Consider the following 22,473-nt stretch of genomic DNA (forward strand, 5'->3'; position numbering starts at 1 on the left):
AAAATACGAAAAAGTAGCCGGGCGTGGTGGCAGGCGCTTGTAGTCTCAGTTACTCGGGAGGCTGAGGCAGGAGAACGGCGTGAACCCGAGAGGCGGAGCTTGCAGTGGGCCGAGATCGCGCCACTGCACTCCAGCCCGGGCGACAGAGCGAGACTCCGTCTCAAGAAAAAAAAGAAAAATAGCTGAACTTCAGGTTCTTCCTCTCCCCACTGTGCTGGGCCTGACTTGAGACTCCTCTGGCCCTTTTTAAACCTTGTGCTGGTGGCAGGATGTCAACTACTTCACTACCCTGTGACCAGTTTTTAGGTTTTTTTTTTTTTTTTGAGGCAGTCTTTGTCGCCAGGCTTGAGTGCAGTGGCGCCATCTCGGCTCACTGCAACCTCTGACTCCCTGGTTCAAGCGATTCTCCTGCCTCAGCCTCCCAAGTAGATGGGATTACAGGCGCGCGCCACCACGCCCAGCTAATTTTTATATTTTTGGTAGACACCGGGTTTCACCATGTTGGCCAGGATGGTCTCGATCTCCTGACCTCGTGATCTGCCTGTCTCGGTCTCCCAAAGTGCTGGGATTACAGGCGTGAGCCACCGCACCCAGCCCAGTTTTAAATTTTTAAGAAGAGGAATTAATTGATTCAACAGATATGTTTTGGCATGCCTACCGTGTGTCAGTCACTCTCCTAGGTGGTAGGAATACAGCAAAAGCAAAACACGAATGAATGGCTGATGACAGATTGAACTTGATTTTGGAGATGAAGCAATTTGTCCTGGAAGCCCGCTTTCAAAAAAAGAGAAATGTTTCAGACCCCCTATCTCTTCAGGAAGATCAGTATTATTAAGTAGTCACCCCTGGGTGAGGAACTGTGAAGGAAATTTTGGGGAAGTTGGGGAGGGAAAGAAGCTAACTGAAGAGTTTACATTCTGAGGAGGATGGCAGTGGGAGTAAGAAAATAAACAAAAGTCTAACGTAACATGGGTTATAGATTATATAGATTCTAAAAGTTTTTAAAAAGCCTCCCACATACTCTTAACTGTCAGCTATTATTATGTTATCCTCACTAGTTACTTAACACTTCATTTCTCTTGTTTTTTAGTTCTCTCAGAAGGCAGGGGTGGCCAGGCGGTGGCTCACGCCTGTAATCCCAGCACTTTGGGAGGCCGAGGTGAGAGGATCACTTGAACCCAGGAGTTCGAGATCAGCCTGAGCGACAGAGTGAGACTCCATCTTTAGCCTCTGTCGCCCAGGCTGGAGTGTAGTGGTGCAGTCTCAGCTTACTGCAGCCTCCACCTCTCTGGGCTCAGGTGATTCCACTGCCGCCTCAGCGCCCCCCTCCCCCGAGTAGCTGGGATTACAGACGTGCGCCACTACGCCTGGCTAATTTTTGTATTTTTCGTAGAGACAGGGTTTCGCCTTGTTGCCCAGGCTGGTCTCCAACTCCTGAACTCAAGGGATCCGCCCGCCTCGGCATCCCAAATGCTGGAATTACAGGCGTGAGCCACTGCAGCAGGCCAATTTTTTTTTTTTTTTTTTTTTTTAAATTAGCTGGGCATGGTAGCAAGCACCTGTAGTCCCACCTACGTGGGAGGATCACTTGAGTTCAGGAATTTGAGAACAGCCTGGGCAACATGGCAAAACCCCATTTCTACAAAAAATTAGCCGGGCATGGTGGTGCACCTGTAGTCCCAGCTACCAGCTACTCGGGAGGCTGAGGTGGAAGAATCACCTGAGCCAAGAGAGGTCGAGGCTGCAGTGAGCCGTGATTATGATTGTGCCATTTCACTCCAGTCTGGGTGACACAGCGAGATATTAAAAAAAACAAAAAACAAAAAAACAGAAAGAGAGAAAGAAAGTAGAAAGGAAGGAGGGAAAGAAGGAAGGAGAAAAGGAAATAAGGAAAGGAAGGAAAGAGAAAGAGAGAAAGGAAAGATGCGGCCGGGCGTGGTGGCTCACGCCTGTAATCCCAGCACTTTGGGAGGCTGAGGCGGGTGGATCACCTGATGTCAGGAGTCCGAGACCAGCCTGGCTAACATGGTGAAATCCTCGTCTCTACTAAAAATACGAAAATTAACCGGGCGTGGTAGTGGGCACCTGTAACCCCAGCTACTCGGGAGGCTGAGGCGGGAGAATTGCCTGAACCCAGGAGGCGGAGGTTGCAGTGAGTGGAGATTGCACCACTGCACTCCAGGTGACAGAGCCAGACTCCGCCCCCCCCCCCCCAAAAAAAAGGGAGAAAGGAAGAAAAATGAGAAGGCAGGCTTTCTTAAAGGCTATCCAAACAGGCTCATGATTCCTGTTTGTAGAGATTTAGATTCTAAAACAATATACCGATGCAAAGAAGACAGAGGAGTGACAAATAATATTGAACATTGAAATGCAATAAAAAACATTATGTTCTTACGTTGTACATGACGGGGCGGAGAAGGGCAGGTGGAAATAATTGGAGTAACTGCATACTTCTCACTTCCCTGTTGTATTAACTGGTTCTCCTAAGAGTTTTTCTTTTCTTCTTCTTCTTTTTTTTTTTTTTTTTGTATTTTTAGTAGAGATGGGGGTTTCACCATATTGGCCAGGCTGGTCTCGAACTCCTGACCTCAAGAGATCCGCCTGCCTCGGCCTCCCAAAATGCTGGGATTATGGCCGTGAGCGTCCGCGCCGGCCAAGAGTTTGCTTTCCTTTTTCTTGCTCCATACGTTAAAAAGCCACGAAGTGTTAATCAAAAGAATCCTGGAATCAGGCCGGGCGCGGTGGCTTACGCCTGTAATCTCAGCACTTTGGGAGGCCGAGGCGGGTGGATCACGAGGTCAGGAGATCGAGACCACGGTGAAACCCCGTCTCTACTAAAAATACAAAAAATTAGCCCTGCGCGGTGGCGGGCACGTGTAGTCCCAGCTACTCGGGAGGCTGAGGCAGGAGAATGGCGTGAACCCGGGAGGCGGAGCTTGCAGTGAGCCGAGATCCAGCCACTGCACTCCAGCCTGGGCGACAGAGCAAGACTCCGTCTAAAAAAAAAAAAAAAGAAAAAGAATCCTGGAGTCAAATGTTGTTATCTAAGGGTGTAGGAAACTACGATCCTATGGGTACATCCAGTGTGTTTGCTGTTTCTGGTGGTTTCTCAGGCGCCTTGCAAATACTCTCCACGACCACAAGGGGGATGTGGTAGCGCTAGATATTCAAAGCACAAGCTTTATCATATCTTCAGCGTGAAGGACAGGCTACTGGACTGCTTTGCAAATTAACATGGGCTACAGCCTGAAGGCTCAAGGAAATGAACCTGAATCTAAAAACATAAAGGTTCAGATGAGCAAGAATGGACAGATCCGTAGCTAAATGGTATAATTCTTCTACAGCACAGTGCTGTATTTCATTTCTGTTGTCATCTCAGTGCAAAATTGGGAAATGGAAGGAGCTAATGCATAATCTGCATGCAGATAAATGTTTACCAAACAGAGCAGGCGGCTGTCCAATACCTGTGTATGCCATACATATATATTATTCAGGAAATAATTATATATGTATAATTATTTTTTCTTTTATAGAGATAGGGTCTTGCTGTGTTGCCTAGGCTGGTCTCAAACTCCTGGCCTCAAGCAGTCCTCCTGGCTCAGCCTCCCAGAGTGCTGAGATTACAGGCGGGAGCTACAATGCCTGGCCTATATTTTTAATAATATTCTAACTGGCATGATTGTTACTTTAGCATATTTGAAGACAGGTAACTAGTTTCAACTTTTAAGCATTTAAATAACTCATTCATTAATAGGAATTGTCATTAGAATAGTAATCACCAATAGTTGTTAAGCGTTCATTTTAAGTGCCTTACAAATGCTTTATATACATTATTTACTGACATGTTCACAACAATAGTCTCAAGTAAATATTATTGGTATTCCCATTTTGCAGATGTGGAAACTGAGGCCTAGAGTGGTTACATAGCAATTGAATGGTGAAACTAGAATTTGAAGCCAAACTCTCTTACTCCAGAACCTGCACTACTAAACACTAGGCTCTGCTGTCTAATAACCAAGCTAGGTCTTATCTTTTACCTCTACTTTCACATATCCAGAAGGTGCGTTTTATAATACTGGCCTAATACATTATTAATAGCAGTTATTTTAGGCAGCAGAATTAAAAAGTTAGAAATACTTTAACCTTTTTTAGAATTATTTAGGTTCCAGGACAACTATAAAGTTCAATCTGTATTATAACTCATAGGATCAAGTTTATATTTTTAAAGTAAAGTCTCTTTAAAGTGGTGACTCAGAAGACATTTTATTCAGTTTCCCCAAAGATGAATAGCATGCTGTGGCACTTTCCATCTTCAGGAAATAAAAATGTGGCATACTGCAGGGATTTGTCACCTTTGTTCTCCTTGGAATTTTTCATGTACCTGTGGCAGATTTCAGGAGACAGTTCCTACTTTTCTCCTTTGGCATTAGCTATACTCTATTAGAGTGCATTACAGTGTCGCTCCACTCAAGTCTGGTTCAACAGAGCTTGCCCCAGCAAAGTGTAGGAAGAATTATGGCAGGTGATGTCCCTGGCCCCAGAAGTGGTGACAATTAGCAAGTTTCATTCTATGGTGAATGCCTAGTAACCCACCAACCTGCCCTCTTTCTGTTAGGAGAAAAGAGAAATACAGGATGACCCTAAAAGAAAAGTAAGGCAGCAATAAATCAAAATAAGATGTCACTTTGATTAGATAGGACATTTACATTCCAGTGACAATGTAGTCTCATTGCTCAAGGTAGAAAGCAGTTAGTTATGCTCACTCTGGATTTTCAATCAGGTTTGGAAAATAGTTGGCTATTGGATAGGTCAAGGCCTTGTGCAAGAAGTTCCTGCTGGGAGGAGGGGAGGGCTGACAAAACAAGAGATTTGCTCCTCATGAAGATCTATTTAATATTTAATTCTTAAAGATGTAGGAGACTTTTCTGGATTTTTTAGTTTAGAGGGCCAAATTTGTAATTTATTCTTGACCAGCATGACATAGTGTGAAAGGAACCCTGAACTAGCAGTTAAGCCTGAACTTGGGTTCTAGAAACCTGGAAAGAACCTTAGATAAAGGACAGAGAGAATCAGTGAATTGCCCAAGGTCACACAGACTGTTCCAGCTTCTGCTCTACAGCCTCCTTTTTTAACTTGCTATGCTTTTTAGAAATTACCCACATGACTTCAGGTTAAATGTTTAGTCAGTGCAGGACCTTTTTCAAATGCTTACAGACAATTCTGGCTCATCACCCTCTTCCTCCTATCCTGTCCTCACCCTTTCAGGCACATGATTAGTGAAATTAGGTCAGTTGCCTTTTCAGTTCGCTTAGATTATATGCTCTATGCGAGGAGCTGTTGGTTTCTGCTATAGACTGAATGTGTGTGTCCCCCAAAATTTATATGTTGAATCCCTAATTCCCAATATTATTATATTTGGAAATGGGCCTTTGGGAGGTGATTAAATCATGAAGATGGGCCCTCATGATGGAATTAGTGCCTTTATTTATTTATTTATTTATTTATTTTTTGAGACAGAGTCTCACTCTGTCACCCAGGCTGGAGCGCAGTGGCGATCGCAGCTCACTGCAAGCTCCGCCTCCCGGGTTCATGCCATTTTCCTGCCTCAGCCTCCCGAGTAACTGGGACTACAGGTGCCCGCCACCACGCCCAGCTAATTTTTTGTATTTTTAATAGAGACGGGGTTTCACCATGTTAGCCAGGATGGTCTCTATCTCCTGACCTAGTGATCCACCCGCCTCAGCCTCCCAAAGTGTTGGGATTACAGGCGTGAGCCACTGCGCCCAGCCGGAATTAGTGCCTTTACAAGAGGAAACAGGAAAGATGATCTCCCCTTCCCCATGAAGAGAGCCCACACCAGAACCCACCATGCTGGCACCCTCATCTCAGACTTTCAGCCTCGGGAAGTGTAAGGAAGAACTGCCTGTTGTTTAAGCCATCCAGTCTACGATATTTTGTTGTAGCAGCCTGAGCTGACCAAGACAGTTTCTCAGTTTCCCCGTTCCTGTTCCTCAACTGTCAAGAGAGGAAATACCCAGGTTTCCTTAGGAGATGAGAGTTTAATGGAAGACTAGTTGGGAAAGTAAAGCCATTGTCTCAATACCCATACAGCCAGAATGCTGGAAGAACAGGGACTTCTTAGTCAGGCTCCATCAGGAGCTGTAGCGGCCAGTTACCTGTTTTCTTCTTAGAAATGGATTTCTGGTGTTCTCATCTGCACTGACTCTGCCTTTTTCTAGCTCAGCCTTTTTATGTTAGCTTCTCTAATTCTTCTGCTGCAATGGTACCCAAACTTCAGTAGCAGTCAGAATTACTAGGCGGTTCTTTAAGCATGCAGAGCACTGGTATCCCACCTCTGGACATTCAGGTCTGAGATGGGTCGTGGAATCTGCATGTTTAATAGAGGGGGATTCTGTCGGTGGGGTGGAGATTAAGGACCACGTCTTTTTAGAAATAGCTCAAACTCTGTGGTGTCTTCTTGTCTCCAAATTTTTTCATTACATGTCCCTATTAGAAAAATATTGGCGCACATACTCCCATTATGTGTATGTTCATGTATTTATAAACTACATATGTGTATATAGTACTATTATTACAAATACATAAAAATAGAAAACAAAAATGAAAGAGATAAAATAGAAATAGATTTAAATACTTCTTTCCTGTACCCCAAAGTATCCCTGGGGCTGCTTGTACCACCCTTGCTGCCTTCCTCTGTGTGGCTGGATTACATCATCCCATATGGAAAGCCTTGTCGGGCAGAGTAAAGGCCCAGAAAAGTGCCAAGGTGTCACATGGGTCACTGGTTTACCTTACAGGCCCAGCCTTTAGTTTAAGTGCCAATTGCTTGTTTTATTCAACTAGTGGTTGAGGGGTTGGGTGAGAGGGCTTGTGTGTGTGTGTGTGCCATGACCTGAAGCAAGCCAGTTTACCTGGAAGGATCGCTTTGACCATTTCTTCAAGGGAAAAGGGGATCTGCTTGCATAAGGGTCTCATGAACACCTCTCTTCCATAAAAGAATGAACTGTTTCTTTCTTTCTTTCTTTCTTTCTTTCTTTCTTTTTTTGAGACAAAGTCTTGCTCTGTTGCCCAGGCTGGAGTACAGTGGCATGACCAAGACTCACTGCATCCTCCACCTTCTGGGCTCAAACAATTCTTGTGCCTCAGCCTCCCAAGTAGCTGGGACTACAGGCATGCGTCACCATGCCCAGCTAATTTTTGTGTTTTTAGTAGAGACGGGGTTTCACCATGTTGGCCAGTCTGGTCTCTAACTCCTGAGCTCAGGTGATTCACCCGTCTTGGCCTCCCAAAGTGCTGGGATTACAGGCATGAGCCACTGCACCCCGCCAGAATAAACTGTTTCTAAGCGTGCCAATGGGTAGAAGCCATGGATGAGGCCGTCCTGCCTGTGCTCTGCAACTTTGCATGGCTTCCCAAAGGAAGTCTGCTCTGTCCTAGGTTGTGTTGGGTGTGTACATTGGTGTACGTGTGTATGGTACTGGCCCACTTCTCTCTCATTCCATTACAGCATGAATCCCTGGCCTGAACTGGGGAAGTCACTTTCAGGATTAAAGGCAGCCAACAGAACATCAGCACCCAGAGCCCTGGAGAACAGCATCTGTGTTTGAGTGGTAAAGTGTCAACAGGCCGCTTAAGGAGGAGTGGTAACTGAGTCCCTGAACCCAAATACAATTCTTCCCTGGGGTCTGTCTGTGCATCTGTCTGCTCTCGAATATAGTCCCAGTTGCCAAAGACGTTTCACTTTTTCTGGTGTGTAATCTGTGGTTCATTGATATTGTCCTCTTGTTCTAGGACACCATTTTGTGAGTGGAGTATCATTTTCATGAGTTAGAGAGACCACACTGGCACTAGAGCCCAAAGTCAGAACTGGGAGAATCCCAGACACATTTCAGAAATCAAGTTACTAAGTAAATAGCAAAGAGCAATCTCCCTAAAAGGCTTATTTAGTTATCAAATACGGAAGTGGGTTTCCTACCTTCTTTTTTTCGAGTACTTTTACTCCTGCTAAGTAAAGACATTTACATTTTCAGCTTTCTTCGGTGGACCTAGGTATCTGAGTGCTGGTGTTCTTTGAGAGTACTCAAAGGCCAGAGAGAGTAGAATGTTCTTTGGAGAGCTCTGCAGAGGAGGGAGGCGTGGGGTGCTTCTCAGATTCAGGGCAGTCAGCAGCCATGTGTATATATCTATTTCCTTATTGGTAGGGAAATTTGAAAATAGATTATTTAGGGTTTTATTGTTTTTCATTTAGCTTTATACCATTGAAAATCTCTAGAACTGAAACATCATTTTTTTCTATCATTTTGTGTTCTGCTTATTTTGTTTACTATTGTCTAAAGATTTCTGCATGTCAACCTGGTCCCATATACTTGTCATTTTTAATGGCTAGCTATATAATCTTATTCCATAAGCTACATAAGTTTATTCCACTGAATGCTCTGTTCTTCCAAGTTTTTATTTATTTTTTATTTTTTCAGGGTATAGGGAGAGAGAGGCTGCATTTCTAAAATATCTCTGAGAACAAGCTGCTTTTCAGAACTCAAATCAACATGTGATCTTCTTCACTTTAGGGGTATATGCAGGAAGCCATTAGACACAACCAGGTATTGAATTGTCTTCCCTGAAGTCCATGTCTGTGGGTCTGGCTGGGCCACTTGATGAGAAATCTCAGCAAGAGGTCTCAGACACCAAACTGGGGAAAAAATTAAACTGACAGAGTGCTTGATATTTCCAAGAAGTCACTTAGGTTCTGTGTATTACCACAGCATTCAAAAGGGAGACATAGTTCAGTGCTGTGATTAAAGTGACTTTCGCCGTTAGCCTCTTTGTTCATGTAAGATATAATGGTGGGTTATAGCCATTTCATCATTTGGGGGTGTAATGGTTAGCTAAAGCTATTTTTCTCCAAAGGGCCAGTTATTTCTGCAGTTTTTCTCTAAAACTTCAGCTTTAGTGGGTAGGAGCCATAAATTCTGTGACATAGCTGCCTTCTTATCTGTCTTGGGAGTTATAGATTACAGATATAAGACAATTCATGTACCTCTGCATAATGAGGTGAGTTTTATAAATCATAAATCTTCACTTAACATGCAGGTGGTGTTGGGTGCCAGGTTTAGAAAAACTGATGTAGTTGCCAAGTTCATGAATGTCATAAATCATTCATGCTAAGGTAGCCCAGAATCATGCTGTCTTCTGAGGCAGACCAATTTCAAGGTTGTTGTTAAACACAAAAATGTGAGTCTCAGTGATTGTTTTTCAAAATGAAATGCACTTTTTTTGAAGATTAAAACCAAATTACCTTTCTTTTTTAAGTTGAAGTCAGTTTCCTAAGACCCGCCCTTCACCCTCAAAGAATCTATCAGTAATAATATCTTTCCTTCCCTGATCCCTGAATTCTATCAGAAACACATCACAAAATACATAACCTGTACATTTGCAATCCAGATCTTTAATGTGCTGAAAATGAGATTCAGACGTTTCAATAAATCTTGAGGCACATTTTTCAGAAAAAAACCCCTGGAGTTTTGGGGGTTATTTTCTTCTTGTTCCATATTTTACATGAAGTTGCCACAGATTAAAGATATGCTGATCTTAGTAAGCAAGGGTAGCTCTCTTCCACACTGCCTCTTTGGGGCAAAGACAGGGAAAGAGTAGGGTCTAAAGAGATGTGATCCCAGCCGGGTGTGGTGGCTCACGCCTGTAATCCCATCACTTTGGGAGGCCAAGGCGGGCAGATCATGAGGTCAGGAGATTGAGACCATCCTGGCCAACATGGTGAAACCCCGTCTCTACTAAAAATACAAAAATTAGCTGGGTGTGGTGGTGCGTGCCTGTAATCCCAGCTACTTGGGAGGCTGAGGCATGAGAACCACTTGAACCCAGGAGGTGGAGTTTGTAGTGAGCCGAGATCTTGCCACTGCACTCCAGCCTGGTGACGGAGCGAGACTCAGTCTCAAAAAAATAAAAAATGAAAATAAAAAAAAGAGATGTGATCCCAGGCTGGGTGTGGTGGCTCACACCTGTAATCCCAGCACTTTGGGAAGCTAAGGCCAGAGGATGGCTTGAGCTCAGGAGTTTGAGTTGAAACCCTGTCTCTACAAAAAATACAAAAATTAGCTGGGTGTGGTGGTGCACACCTGTGGTCCCAGCTACTTGGAAGTGTGGGGTGGGAGGACTGGTTGAGCCCAGGAGGTTGAGGCTGCAGTGAGCCATGATCGTGCCACTGTACTCCCACCTGGGTGACAGAATGAGACCCTGTCTCAAAAAAAAAAAAAAAAGAAGAGTGTGATTCCCGGGACCGTGTGCTGGAAGCTGTGCAGTATGGATGTAGACATGTGATGCCTGGGATGGCATGCTGAAGCTGTGCAGTATGGATGTACCCCTGTAAGGTCCCAGGCTTTATCCAGACTCCTGGGATGTGGATATTAAACCATAGTGTTTTCACTGAAAGGTGCTCACTTGGTAAATGAAGAAAGCTATGAGGCTGGCTATTATTGAGGAAGGAAAACCTGCCAGTGCTTTTGGTGAGAAGCCCTGAAAGAGAAAAAAAGAGAAGAAAATGATTTTGCTGGAGGCTAGTAGGTTTTCTAAGGGTAGATAAATGTCTGCATAAACTATCTCTTTGTGCGGTCTCCAGCAAAGGGCCATACGGCAGATAACGTGTGACTTCTTCCCTTTCGTGTACCACAGAAGTCCATTGGTGGTGAATATGTGAACAGCTACCCCTTCAAGGTGGGTTAAAAATGGTGAAAAATGGCAGGAGCCAGCCCTGCGTGGTGGTGGTATGTGCCTGCAGTTCCAGCTACTGAGGAGGCTGAGGCTGGAGGATCGATTGAGCCCAGGAATTTTAGTCCAGTCTGGGCAACATAGGGAGACTCTATCTCAAGAAAAGAAAGTGTAAGGGCCAATTCCAGGCAGAACATCTTTTTTTCATGGAATACAATCGAGTTTCCTTCTGTTGTGATAATCCCACTTACCCTGTGAATCCAAATTCTGAGGCTTGGATATAGCTCCTTAACAACTTGTGAATTTTTTTTTTTTTTTTGAGACGGAGTCTTGCTGTGTTGCCCAGGCTGGAGTGGTACTATCTCGGCTCACTGTAAGCTCCGCCTCCCGGGTTCACACCATTCTCCTGCCTTAGCCTCCCGAGTAGCTGGGACTACAGGCGCCCGCCACCACGCCCGGCTATTTTTTTTGTATTTTTAGTAGAGACAGGGGTTTCACCATGTCAGCTGGGATGGTCTTGATCTCCTGACCTCGTGATCCACCTGCCTCGGCCTCTGAAAGTGTTAGGATTACAGGCGTGAGCCACCACGCCTGGCCAACAACTTGTGAATTTGCAGAATTACTAACATGATCTTTGTAATTTAATTAATCTCGTGAAAATATTGGAAGGCCGTTTCCTGCCAACTTCTTTTTCACCCCTCCTCTCCCTCCTCCACATTGCAAGCTCACCCTTTCTTTGTGCCTCCATGCTTTTTGTGTACTCTTCTCACTCTCTGGAATGCTCTTCTCTTTCTTTTCCAAATGTTGGGCCAGGCTCAGTGGCTCATGCCTGTGATCCCAGCACTTTGGAAGGCCGACGCAGGAGGATCACTTGAAGTCAGGAGTTTGAGACCAGCCTGCGCAACATGGTGAAACCTCATCTCTATAAAAGATATGTACAAAAATTAGTTGGGCGTGGTGGTGCACACCTGTAGTCCCAGTTACTCAGGAGGATGAGGTGGGAGGATCACTTGAGCCCAGGAGGCAGAGGTTACAGTGAGCTGAGATCATGCCACTGCAGCCTTGGCAACAGAGCGAGACCCTGCCTCAAAACAAAACAAAACAAAACAAAACAAAACACAAATGGTGAACTCCTATTCATCCTGTAAAGCCCACCACTTAAATCTCACCTTCTCTGTAAAAGCCTTCTCTGGCTTCTTGAGCTTGTCACTTGATCCTCTGTGCTTCTAGAGAACTTATCCACAGTTCCATCACAACATATCACAGAGGATTTAATTATTTGCTGGAATGGCCATTCCTCTGAATAGATAACGAGCATATTAAGGGCAGGAAGAGAGTTTTAGTAATCTTGGTATTGCTAGTCCTCATCATTTCTGACACAGAGTAGAAACTCAGTGACTAAATTTTCTCCTTTTTTTTTTTATTACCCTGTCCACCTGAGCAGTAACATGCAGCCTTAGGAGAGAACAAAGCTTTTTTTAAGTTGCATTTCATCATAACTTATGGATGCCAAGACTAACTCATAAAGTATTGACTTGAGTCCCCTGTAGGGATGCCTGCGGGCAGAGAGCAACCGAAACAAGGAGAAACTTTGTGCATTCTCAATGTGTCCTGGGATTTGCTGTAGATTCTGGGCAAATCTAGTTCTGTTCTTTATTCCTGTATATCACTAGGACTTTTATGTCTTTGTCTTTTCGCTGAAATCATTCTAATCTAGTTCTCATCCTTTCACACTTGAACTGTAGCAACTGCAGCAGGTATGACTCTCAGTTTATAAATTCATGTGTGTAGGAAGTATCACATTTATTTATATTCTTAAATAAAGGTAAACTCCAATTACATGCTCTGATCCCATCTGACTGTTGGGAAAGTTAATCTAGCTTATTTCTTGTCTTCAAACTTGCATTAGGTTCCAAGATCTTATATTTTGGATGAGATTGGAGGGAGCTTTGAGTTGTCCCATCATTTGTACCATCACTTCAGGCCCAGGTACTGACAGCCTGCTCTTCATCCTTGCCTCATCCTATGGCCTGGGGTCCTATCTCCTAGATATACCATGAGGCCAGGCCTCTCTAGGGTCTTGCTCCCTTCTTAGGTGCTGTCATGCCAGGGATCAAGGCCTGGGTTCCCTTGTTCCAGGACCTACGAACATTCTCGTTCCTGGCCCCAAAGCATCTCTTTCTAGTCTGCTTGAAGTACCTTCCTGCATCATGCTGCTCTGAGGCCAATTTCCTTAAGCTCTAGGCTCTGTCTTGTTCTTCTGCAGTGGTCTTTGATGGTCTTTTTATTTTTTACTTTTATTTTTATTTATTTTTGAGAGACAGTGTCTCACTCTATCACCCAGGCTGGAGTGCGGTAGCATGATCACAGTTCACTGCAGCCTTAACCTCCTGGGCTCAGGTGATCCCCCTGCCTCAGCCTGCCAAGTAGTTAGGATTACAGGCATGTACTACCATGGTTGGCTAATTAAAAAAACTTTTTGTAGGCTGGGTGCGGTGGCTCACGCCTGTAATCCCAGCACTTTGGGAGGCGGAGGCAGGCAGATCACTTGAGGCCAGGAGTTTGAGACCAGCCTGGCCAACATGGCGAAACCCCGTCTCTACCAAAAATACAAAAAAAAAAAAAAAAAAAAAAAGCTGGATGTGACAGCGCCATGCCTGTAGTGCCAGCTACTTGGGAGGCTGAGGCAGGGGAATCGCTTGAACCTGGAAGGCGGAGGCTGCAGTGAGCAGAGATTGCACCACTACACTCCAGCCTTGGCAACAGAGTGAGGCCCTGTCTCAGAAAATTTTTTTTTTTTTTTTTTTTTGTAGAGACAGGGCCTCACTCTGTCTGTCACCCAGGCTGGTCTCCAACTCCTGGGCTCAAGTGATCCTCCTGCCTTGGCCTCCCAAAGTGCTGGGATTATAGGTGTGGGCCACTGCACCTGGCCTTTTGATGGCCTTTTAAATCCCAAACCCATGTCACTGCAGCCATGTATTGGTTATGGTTTACCTTTTGGTGCATGTTTCTACTTTCCTCATTTAGATTTGTGAACCTTCTCAGGTGCAGAGACTACCACTTTCTTGTATCCTGAGTCACCACAGGGCTTTTCATAGTGTGGGGGGCACTTATTAAATGTTGATTAATTACGATAATGACGAGGACACAGGACTGTTTGTGAGCATACACAGCCCTGCCACACAGTGAGAATCAGGAAGATGAAGGGAAGAAGGGGCCAGGTTCATTATTGCCATATAATCATGAATATTTCACTGGTTTGTATCACCAAGGAGTAGCCTGTTTGTCCTGCTGCCAGCGCAGGAAGAAGCATTTGCCCTGATAATGATGAACAAATTTCCTTGATCGAGTCCATGGGCCAGAGCTCCTCTGGGTGCTGGTCAGGCTGGCTTTGCCCTTCTTTGGCTTCTTCACAGGCTGTCTTGCCCAGCTCTCAACAATAGATTTCTCTGTCACGAATACAAACTAGCCAGGCCCTCTTGAACAAATCAACCTCCCCGACACCTGCTCAGAGCAATTAGCCTTCCAATGTGCTATGGTTAATAAACACGAATGGTTATCTGCTTTTCCTTGGCTGGTCCTGTGAGTGTCCTCACACAAATAGGCAGTTTGACCAGAGACCAGCTCCAACTCATACTTGGGTCAGAGAAATGGAACCCAGAACCCTCCTGCCTCAGCCTTCGGGGCTTCATGGATACTCCCTTACCTCAGCCTGCTGTGACCTCATGCCAGCCCCTCTCTGGCCTCCATTTGTATTCATCTGGTGATAGAAAATGAGCAGAGGAGATACCAGTATCATCTGGGTGGTGGGACTAGATGACCTTTAAATCCTGTGACTGCCCATCCTGCAAGTCTTTGATTCTGTACTTTCCACTTGCTTGGTTTTTTTTGGAGATGGAGTCTCACTCTGTGGCCCATGCTGGAGTGCGGTGGTGCGATCTTGGCTTGCTGCAACCTCTGCTTCCCGGGTTCAAGCAATTCTCCTGTCTCAGCCTCCAGAGTAGCTGGGACTACAGGAGCTGGCCACCACGCCCATCTAATTTTTGTATTTTTAGTAGAGACAGGGTTTCGCCATGTTGGCCAGGCTGGTCTCGAATTCCTGACCTCAGGTGATCTGCCCACCTCAGCCTCCCAAAGTGCTGAGATTACAGGCATGAGCCACTGCTCCTGGCCCACTTGCTTGTTCTTAATCAACATTTAAAATCCCCCAAAGGCCGGGCGCGGTGGCTCACGCCTGTAATCCCAGCACTTTAGGAGGCTGAGGAGGGCAGATCACCTGAGGTCAGGAGTTCGAGCCTGGCCAGCATGGTAAAACCCCATCTCTACTAAAAATACAAAAATTAGCCGGGCGCGGTGGCACTCGCCTGTAATCTCAGCTACGTGGGAGGCTGAGGTAGGAGAATCGCTTAAACCTGGGAGGCGGAGGTTGCAGTGAGCCGAGATGGTGCCATTGCACTCCAGCCTGGGTGACAAGAGTGAAACTCTGTCTCAAAAAAAAAAAAAAAACCCAGAGTTGGGTGTGGTGGTGCACACCTGTAGTGCTGAGAAGAGGATCACTTGAGCCCAGGAGTTCAAGGCTGTAGTGTGCAATGATGGTGTGCCTGTGAATAGCCACCACACTCCAGCCTGGGTGACATAGTGAGATCCATTCTCTTAAAAAAGAAAAAAATCTCCCAGCTTCCTGCTGGTCCCTTCAACCTCCTTATATTGGCAACCCTTCCTTGATAGATTCACTGCAGCAACACGGGCCTTCTTTCGGGTCCTTGAAAGTGTTGCTTCTGCACTTCCATAGGCCCTCACTTCTCCCTAGATCACTTTCTCCCCACCAGCCAGTTGTCTAACCCTATTTAGCCTTCAGGTCCCAATATAAATGTCACTTGTATAGGCAAGCTTCTCCAGCCCCCAGAATAGATTAGATTCCTAAGGCCTAGGCCAGTCCTGCATATTATCTTCCACAGCACTGTCTACACCTATAATACTTTTTTTTGTTTTTTGAGATGGAGTGTCACTCTGTCGCCCAGGCTGGAGTGCAGTGGTGCGATCTCAGCTCACTGCAGCCTCTGCTTTCCAGGTTCAAGTGATTCTCCTGCCTCAGCCTCCTGAGTAGCTGGGATTACAGGCACCTGCCACCATGCTCAGCTAATTTTTGTATTTTTAGTAGAGACGGGGTTTTGACACGTTGGGCATGGTGGTCTCGAACTCCTGACCTCAGGTGATCTGCCCACCTTGGCTCCCAAAGTGCTGGGATTACAGGCGTAAGCCACTGCACCTGGCCTATAAGCTACTTTTTAGTAAAAAATTGTTTAGTATTTATCTTCTCTAGTGTTTTGATTCTTCATGTGTGCAGGGACTATGTCTGTTTTGTTCAAATTTTTATTGCCAAATCCTGGCCCAACATCTGACACCTAGGAGCTGTTCAGTAAACATTCATCGATTGGCCGCCTGCTTGCCATCTCAATCATGAAGTTGCCCTGCTGTTCATTCATGTATTGGTTTAATGTTGTTTCTCTATTGTTTATATGTTTATGCTTGTCTGTTTAATGTTAACTGTCTTAAGTAGTACATTTCTAAGGGGCTAGAATCCATGTATAGAATTTTCTTTGTCTGGTATTTTGTATGTGGGTGTGAGCGTATGTATCTCATTCCCCAACTGTGGGGAAAGAATGAGGAGGTATTGAGAGGCCGAGGCAGGCAGATCACCTGAGGTCAGGAGTTCGAGACCAGCCTGGCCAACATGGTGAAACCCCGTCTCTACTAAAAATACAAAAATTAGCTGGATGCGGTGGCACGTGCCTGTAATCCCAGCCACTGGGGAGGCTGAGGCAGGGGAATCCCTTGAACCTGGGAGGCGGAGGTTGCAGTGAGCCAAGATTGTGCCACTGCACTCCGGCCTGGGCAACAGGGTGAGACTCTGGCTCAAAAAAAAAAAAAGAGGTAAAATTGAGAAGATGGCAGCAAGTGTTACCATGGAGGAGACTCTGAAACTCAGTCGAGATGACTTCTGAGTCCTTATGGTATTCCTGAAGATGGGCAGGGTTGGGGGCAGGACTGAGGGAGTTTTATGATGTTGTTAAAAGTGGCTGCACTCAGAACTGTGCTATATACTGCAGAGTAACAGGAGGAGAGAAGAGAGAGTCTTCAGGAAATGAAGAAGAAAGAGGAGAAGTGGGCTGAGCTGGAAGCCTCATTTTCCACAAGGACACTGAAACATTGTTAAGCCAAGGAGAACTGTTAGCTCTGACAATAGCTCCTCTTCTTATGAGTCCTTTGGTGTTTTAATTATTTTTAAAATAAAGATTGAAGAACAACTTTTATAACTGCAACTGGAACAATGACAAGCAGTACTGATGGGGTATAATCATAACGGAAACTTTGTTTTCAGCTCCCACTGTTTCTTCTTTTCTTTTTTTTTTTTTTTCAAGACAGAGTCTTGCTCTGTCGCCGAGTCTGGAGTGCAGTGGTGTGATCTTGGCTCACTGCAATCTCTGCCTCCAGGGGTCAAGCGATTTTCTTGCCTCAGCCTCTTGAGTAGCTGGGATTACAGGTGCCTGCCACCATGCCCAGCTATTTTTTTTTTTTTTAGTAGAGACGGGATTTCGCTGTGTTGTCCAGGCTGGTCTCGAACTCCTAACCTCAAGCAATCTGCCCACCTCGGCCTGCCAAAGTGTTGAGATCACAGGCGTGAGCCACTGCGCCTGGCCCCACTGTTTCTTTAAACCTGCTTTGTAGTGATGGTCTTAAGTGTGCTCCTGGACAAATACTTTTCAGGATCCCTTGGAGGTGTTAGGAAGCCTTATAGCCACTGTACGCAGTACAGCATGATTTCAATTAGGCACTTAAAATGTTCAGCTGGGTATTATCAATGTTTCTGCTTGGTTTTCGAAGCTTAAGCTATTTGCTATTTGTCCTTCCTATCTGGGGCCTGCTGCAAATGAAAAGAAAGGGTGTAGTCTTTCTCTTCTGAAGTTTCTGATCCTTCTAGAATTAGAGCACAAGAAACTAAGAGGCGACAGAAAATATGGTACTTGTCTCATGTCAAAGCTGGCTTTGCACTCTCCTACCTCCCAGTGTGGCCAGTGTTTAAATCTAGCTTTCTCATAAAGCACTTTTGTGGGTTCTTCAGAGATCTGCACGTGCGCGCACACACACACACACACACACACACACACACAGACACACACTGCTGCTGCTGCTGCTGCTGCTGCAGCAGCAGTTCCCAGTGGCCTGGGCAAGTGGACTCCCCTCTGTCAGTTGCTTTCGCCCTCTCCGGACCCTCATAATGTAACAGTCCATTTCCAGTTTCTCTTCTGCTCAGGCCTGTTTGCCCTCTGACATTCCTATTGGTCAGGATCTAAAATGCTCTCCAAAGCATCCCCCTATGCATGTGCCCCACCTCAGGTCTATGAGAAACAGGTTTTTGCCCACACAAGCTCTGAACAAATCCCAGCATCACAAAGCAGCTGCTAGCACATATGGTGGCTTCTACATTTTTTGGGCTGGAGTCAGAAATTAGACCACTCTGTCCTGCTAACTGCAGGAGAAGACACATATCAAACTCTCCTGGGAGTCTCTTCCAAGCCCTTCTCATTAGGCTTGTAGTGAAACACAGGTATCCTCTTTCTTTTGGAGGGGGTACCCATAGCACACGAATACTTTGCACCGAATAAATCCTTTTCAGAAACATTCTCTTAATATCCAACAACTTCTTTTTCCCCTTGATAGGGGTGAAAATTTGAGAGTCCCATAAGTGATTGTGAACTGTTTCCTATGAAAATTTGCGTCATTGCTGGCGCCTCACTTTGGTATGACATGGGTACTGCATATTGGAGCCTTACTGAAATTTCCAAATAACACAATGTCATCAAACAAGGGATTTCAGGAACCAAGTGGTTATTTTCTGAGTATAGGTAGGTAATATTATTGTTCTCCTGTCTTCTCTCAAGGAAGCTTAATTGTTCTCATCTCTAAAGTGGGCCCTCATCCTTTCCTTGCTCAGTAAGAGCAGTAAGAAATCTTGAGGATAAAGATGACTGTGCATGGACCACAGGCCCTTGGGAATAGTTAAGTAATCTACAGAGGAAGCCTCTTTCATAAAGAAGGCAAGTAGAGGTGAAGGGCATGATGGAAAGAAGAAGACGCTAATTTCATTAGTGTTTTTCTGATCCCACCCCTACCTCGGTTTGGAGCTGTCCTCCTGTTGTATGAAGGTCTCTATTATAGCCCCCAAAGCAATGCTTATGCACAGCACAGCCAGTGGCCACTGGGCTGCCTTCCCTAACTCCTGTCAGAGAGATCAACAATCCTTGGCTCAGTGTTTCCCTGGCGTATTTGTATCTGTGTCTATGGGTTTAAGGTGGAAGGGGTAGATGTCATCGCCTTTGACAAAATGGCTGAATATCTTTACTTTATCATGATGAAAAGACTTCTTGGTCTTCCAGTTCAGAGCCAGAGCCTGCCTTGCAAGGAATTCAAAGGCTCTGATCTGGAGCTGCTGTCAAGCCAGCAGATGGAGTCACAGTCCTCTGTGTGCTGCTGGGCGTACCTGGGCTGGTGTGCAATGTGATGATGCTGGGCCCAGCTCTGCAGCCAGAGGAGACAGGGAAATGAATAAAAATGATGGCACCTCATTGCCATAACTGTTGTCCTGACTGCACAGGAGTTCAATAAAATATGCTCCTGGGGAGGTTGCTTTCTTGTGTCTCTCTGGAATCACTGCAGAAGCAACTGTAACGAGTGAGTGCTCGGATTCCTGAGATAACTGTAGGGCATGGGGCAGGGAAGATGCAGAGATGACAGAACCAAGTCCTGGGCAGTGGAGGAATATGGCACAATTCGCTCACCCCTGCAAAACCTCATGGGGGAACAGGGATACAACCAGTGGCTCTTGGAGAAGGGCAGCCCTAAGAGGAAAGTTTAGACAATGATGGTGAATTACCATCTGCTCGACTGACTCTCCTCTGTCTGAATTGCAAGCACTGGAGTCCCTTTTACTAACATCTGTAGATTGCTTAGGAAATTTGCTTTGGGGCTAGTAGAATTTAAGTTTCCCCGAGATTACTTTTTCCTATTCTCTAAGCACCCCCCACACAGCTTGATAGATAGTAGCTCTTAATAAATCACAGAGGCGTGAACGGTGCTCCCACTGAGAACTCTTCTCTGCCCCTCTCCAGCCTCCAGGAGGCCTTCTGTGAAAGGGGCCCTCCCCACCTCCTCTCATAGCTTCAGAATGGAGGTGGGGCAGTGGATGGATTCCTACTCTCTGTGACTATCCTCTCTGACCTCCTCTATTTAAATAGCCCAAATTCAGAAGTAGGAGTGGACCTGAGGACCCAGCAGGATAGTCTGTCTAGCCCACGACCTAACCACTGCAGATGCCCAGGAAACCAGGGGGCAAGTGGGCCCCCCTGGCTGGTCCTTTGCTCAATCCTGAAGGCATCTGTGAAGGGAGTGGGGGTGCTTGGGTTCTTAGCTGCAAAGCAGGTGGCATGGTCTCCTCTTCATTGGGAACCCAGAAGTGTCTGGCAAGTCTCTCTGCCACAGGCCTCCCTGGGGACCAGAGCTCTTTGAAGAGAAGAAAAGGTTCTAGGAAGAAGAAAGCTGCTGCTCTTGATGAAAAAGTCAGGAGGGAAGAAAATGAGACTAACAAGGGCTGAAGAGAACTGTCTGTGGGCTGAAGAGAATGTTAATGGCTCTGCTCCCGAGCTTCAAAGCCTGAGCTGGGTAGGAGTGCATGCACATGCCTCAGCTGTCACCTCCAGAATACTTACCAAGGACTGAGGCTTGCAAGCATTCCCAGCCTGATTTTCCCAGATCAAGCAGAGCATCTGCTAAGGCAGAAGAAAGAGAAGCCGTTGGGATATCCTAGGCCTGGTTCCGCTAGCTGGGGTTTAAACTTAACTCTTCCATATCAGTCAACAAATGGGGTTCCCAGAGGAATTTAGGTGGCAGGGAAATGACTGGTGGGGAAATGGCTTGTTATGCCTAGACCGTTAGTTCCTTAAAGAAGACCACCAGAGTCCAGAGTCAAAGCCAAGCGGCAAGGATCTTTACTACAAGTTCGAACTTGGTCCCTCCATTCCACAGCATACAAGAGGGCCTTGAACAATGCGAGTGTTTGCTTTTTATAGCCTGAGAGTTACAGGGGAACAAAGGAATTCTTTTGGTTCCCGCTTTTTCAGTAAAACTTTGAACGGCTGTCCTCTTATCGGAGACTTTCTTGGTGGTGTTTGTACTGGGCTCAGGAAGTTTGAGGGATATATGGCGATATGTGGTGAGATGGGAAGATGGGATGTGTTTGTACTGGGCTCAGGAAGTTTGAGAGATATATGGCGATATATGGTGAGATGGGAGGATGGGATGTGTTTGTACTGGGCTCAGGAAGTTTAAGAGATATATGGCGATATGTGGTGAGATGGGAGGATGGGATGTGTTTGTACTGGGCTTGTTTGTTTTAAGCCCGGGTCTGAGGAATGTGCCCGGCTCCTTTCAGGCTCTCGTGGAACAAAGCTGGCTTTCCTGTTTAGAAAATGGTAGCTGCTATGGACTGAACTGTGTGCCCCCAAAATTCGTATGTTGAAGCCCTAATGCCCAGATGGTATTTGGAGGTGGGACTTTGCGGAGGCAGTCAGATTAAAGTGAGGTCATGAAGATGGGGCCCTCAGGGTGGGATTAGTGCCCTTATAGGAAGAGACACCAGAGGGCTTGGTTTCTCTACTCCGCCTCCCCCTCTCCCCCTCTTACTGCCCCCATCTTGGACTTCTAGCCTCCTGAACTGTAAGAAAATGAATGTCTGTTGTTTAAGTCACCCAGTCTATGGTATTGTGTTACATCAGCCCAGGCCAACTAACGTGTAGCTGTATTGGATGCTGCTGGTACCCTGCCCAGATTCCCTTTACCTTTTCAGTGTATCTATCCCCCAGCTGTTATCTGGGACTCCAATAGCTCACAGATGTCCCTGCCTCCAGAAAATTGCTCCCAGTGTGTAGGAGACCCTTTGTACCCTCCTGTACCCATCCCCTTCAGGTTTCAGCCAAGAGGGTACAAAGACCAGCCCCTTCATTGCAAGAAAGGATCAATTCCTTGGTGCTGTTTATGCTCTTGAGTGCCCCCCAATGGAGTCAGGCTGAGGCTAAACACAAAGTTGCAGCCATATCCTTCTCTCCTACCCTTCCCTGCTTCCTTCATTCTCTTTCTTCTGAAGCCACATCTCAATAAATCGTGTGCCTTGAATCCTACCTCAGGCTCTGCTTCTAGGGAACCTGACCTAATACAGCCGCTCTCCCAAGTGGCAGAGTATTGAGCAACCCAAATGGCTGTAGAGAGCCCTGTGAGTATAGTGATGATTAATGCCCAATGACAATGAGCATTGGGAACAACAGCCCCTCTCTCTATGTTCAGAAAGCATAGAGGAGTAAAGGCCCACTGAAAAAGAAGTGGAGTGTGTTTTTCTAGCAATAGATGGCTCCTTCAATAGGCATCTGGCAGACAGCTGTGGTAGCAAGGGTATAAAAAGCCTTGTTAGCAGAGAGCCACAGGCTGAGGTTCCATAGGTTTAACCAGTAAAGGAAGCACATTGACTGGAAGAACCTTTGAGCCATGACTAGACAGTCAGCTGGGTAGGTCTGTGCTCTGCCTGGGAGCCAGCTGCGCCCTGAGCGCCACACTCCCCTGGGCAGGGTCCGGAGCTCTCTGGAAGAAGCCCAGCACCTGCCCAGGGAACCGGCTGCTCTG

Source organism: Gorilla gorilla, chromosome 4 (genome assembly GCF_029281585.2).
Source record: "Gorilla gorilla gorilla isolate KB3781 chromosome 4, NHGRI_mGorGor1-v2.1_pri, whole genome shotgun sequence".
In the NCBI taxonomy this organism is placed as follows: domain Eukaryota; kingdom Metazoa; phylum Chordata; class Mammalia; order Primates; family Hominidae; genus Gorilla; species Gorilla gorilla.